We start from the raw sequence: 3792 nt of genomic DNA, 5'->3' as shown, positions 1-3792 counted from the left end.
TATCTACTTCAGACTGTATGTATGAGAATGTATATGTGTTAGAATGTGATTATAATGGCATACAGTTTGTAGCAGATTGTACAGTAAGTCCTCACTTTACGCCATCAATAGATTCTTGGAACTTGAGACTTTAAGAGGATGTTAGAATGTGATTATAATGGCATACAGTTTGTAGAAGATTGTACAGTAAGTCCTCACTTTACGCCATCGATAGATTCTTGGAAATGGAGACTTTAAGAGGATGATGTATAAGGAAACCAATTTTACCACAGGCTAATTGATATAAACAAGAGTTAAGTTCCTATGGCATATTTCTGGTCACCAAAACATCACCAAACTTCTAAATAAAGACCCTAAACACTTCTAATATCAAACATTGAAATAAATGTGAGCTATACATGCATTGAAGAAAGACGAATGCAAACGAGATAAAGATTTTCCAACCTACTTATTCCAGTTCAGGGTGATGGGTGGCTGGAGCCTGTCTAAGCAGCTCAGGGCTCTGGGCGGGAGCCAGCCCTGCACGGGACACCCTTCCTTCGCAGGGCCACTCACACATACCCACACTCACTCAGGCTGGTACAATTGAGACATGTCACTTTACCTAACATGCACATCTTTGGAACATGGGAGGAGACTGGAGCACCCAGAGAAAACACATGTAGACATGGGGACAATGTGCAAACTCCACACAGACAGTGGCCCTGCAGGAATTGATGATTTCCCCCCTCATCAATGTTATAGACATGATATTACTGGAGGACTTGTTGTAGTCAATGGCTCTCAATGAGTCAGCCCTCCTGTATGCATATGCCTGGTATAGTGCCCTCCCACATTGACTTTGGCCTGTGACTTTCATCAGCCAATGTGCCACCAGGAAGCATGATGCGAGCAGAAGGCTTGGTAACCATCTGGCCTATCATTCTTGAAGATAAAAGACCACATTTATAGAGAAGTTCAGTCATCCCAGATGTCCCAGATAAGCCAGCCCCAAGACAAGCCTGCATAGCATTCCTATATCAGTGACCCCAGAAGGATCCAGCAGAAGGACTCCTTAGTCAAAAGAATACGAGATGTATTATATTGTTATTTTAAGCCACTGAGTGTGGGGTAAAACTGATGCAGTATTTTAAATTTGATTTTTCACTTAATATATTGTGAACAATTTCTAATGTTCCTAAATAGAACTCAAGAACCCTATTTTAAAATGATTTCATCATATTCCATTAAACATGTACCTTAACCCATTTAACGAATGCCTTGTAGTTTGACATGCTTACAATTAATTTTTAATGCTCAATTGGTGACTCAATTGGTAGCTCAATTGACCACTTCCACTATATGTGGTTCAAGGAATGTAGGCTTATTTTAAAACAAGTTTATGTCAATACTTTCTAAGTTGTTGAGAACTGTAGTCATGAATTAGCTTTTTTTCCCCTGAAGCCCTTGCACTTTGTGTGGCAAATAGTCAGTGCTCAAAATATCTGCTGAATGAAAAAATGAATAAATATATTTTATAAAGAAATTTGAGAAAATAGAAGTTAACGTTCTATAAATTTCAATATAGTTTCACATCTAGGCAAAAGGTAATAGAGAAATCTTGGCCTTGGTGGTCTCTCTGTATGTCAGACTTTCACATCATCCAGAAGCACTGAGAAATGAGTATTTCAACTGAACTCAGTGTTCTCACTTCAAAACTTATTCTGGTGTCCCATTATCTCAATGTCCTGCTTAGAGTAGAGGTGACAAGTAACTTAGAATAGAGGTGACAGACTGATGAACTAATTTGTACTCAACTGATAGTTGACCGTGTTTACCGTCCCCAAAGATCTGTATGTTCATGAAGAGATAGTTTGTATTGCCCCAAGTCATACAGCATCATCCGTATTCTGATCTTTATGACAAGAAAATACTTTGAGGCAATCTGCTGTTTTAGGGTTTTTTGTCCCCTTTGGTTCCCTCTGTAAATAAGAATAAGTCAGAGATGGCCACATTGTAATTTTCAAGAAATTACCATCTTTTATTAAAGCTAATTCAATATTCAATTTAGGTTTGAATTGAAACATTTCGGAGAGGTGAAAGCATCAAGACAACAAGTTCTTTTAGCATTAACCTCTAGGGCAACTTCTTTTGTATTTTGTTTCCTTTGGATAAGGGGAAGTACATTGTAGTCTTCATTTTTAATTAGATTTTAAAATATATTTAATCCCCAGGTTAAAACATATTATTCATGTTTAATAGAGAAAATGAACAACCTTATGGATGTCAGCTGCAGACTGAAACCATAGTTCTAAGCTATTCGAATAACAACATTCAAATGTCTAGGAGGGACCAAAACTTCAAAAAGATATTCTTGTTGTTTCAAACTTTGAGAAAACTCTTTCTCATCACTGCTTTTCATGGTTAACCATTTTGAATATCCACTCATTTTATTTCACTTTCCCCACCGTAGCATTCTGTCTCTTCCAGCAGCAGGAGAAAGAGAACAAACATTAATTGAGCACAGCCTGTGGCTCCAAGAAATAATCATATTTATTTACATTTCGCAAATAACAAAACTGAGACCCAGATGCTTACAGAAGACATTGGCGGTAGAGCTGGCACTCAGATTGCTCTAGATCACCCCAAAGCATGCTGTTTCTGAAACTGAACAGATTTTAGTCATGGCTCTTACAATGTTTGTGAGGTCTTGAGCAAATATAAGAGACTCAATTTCCTTATTAGCAAAAATTTTCACCTTTCCTACCTATTCATAGTGATGACATAGTCTTCATACCTATCTCATGGGCTTGGCATGATAATGGTTAGGAATATGTCTTAAAAACTGTAACATCTCATGGAAATATATTGCCTTCAGCCCTAGATTTTGAATGAGTTTAAATAATGTAATGACTGGGCCCACATATGGCCCACATAAGCATCTTGGCCATCCTCGTGAGTGAGAAAGAGTAGAAATCTTTAGAGTGGCCCTTTGAACTGAGCCTCCTGGTTCTTCTCTTCATGGTGACTCATCGATTTTCTTCCTGACTCAAAGCTATCTTTGGAAAAACTTTTTTTTAACTTATGTAACAGGGCTGAGATCTATTCACCAAGAATAGTTTTTGAAAGGAGAAAAAATGACAGTCATAGAGGAATTGTGTCTTAGAAACACATGTATTGAATCTGGTGAGAGAAGACCTGAGTTGAAATGGAAGCTTTCTGAACTTAGAGTTTGAAATTTCTGTTAGTCGTGATTGTAATTACTGACTTCAGTGCACGTGTTTAGTCCATCAATACCCCTTCTATTATTCTCTAAAGTCTTAGGTATCTTTCCTTTTCTTTTACAACTTTTTTTTTCTTGGCAACAGTTTTCCTCCTATTTTCTCATTCTCTAAGTTATCAATTTTTGTGCCAAGAATTGGACACGAAATGATGAGATACATGTTGGCCATCGATTTACATTATGGTTGGTTAATTTATTTTTAGTGGTCCTTTAAAATTTCCACCTGTAAAATGGGAATATGGTGTTTGCTCAGGTCTTTTCATTCTGAATATTGAAAAGGTATTTAGAAAACTTATGGGTTTCTCTGAATCATACCGATTGCCTACAGTGCCTTTTTGTGATGGTGAATAGTAGTTCAGAGTTCCAGCACTTTTTCCCTCCAGAGGCAATATGCACTTAGTAAAATAATATAATATTTCTATTAGTTTGAACTATATGAGATTGCTGTATTTATAGAGAAAAATGGCCAAATACCAGCAATTTCGTATCGTTCAATGTAGTATCTCAATTGATTGTTTTTCTGTATGTGT

Source organism: Pteropus alecto, unplaced genomic scaffold (assembly GCF_000325575.1).
Source record: "Pteropus alecto unplaced genomic scaffold, ASM32557v1 scaffold131, whole genome shotgun sequence".
NCBI lineage: Eukaryota > Metazoa > Chordata > Mammalia > Chiroptera > Pteropodidae > Pteropus > Pteropus alecto.
This window is presented reverse-complemented; position numbering follows the sequence as displayed.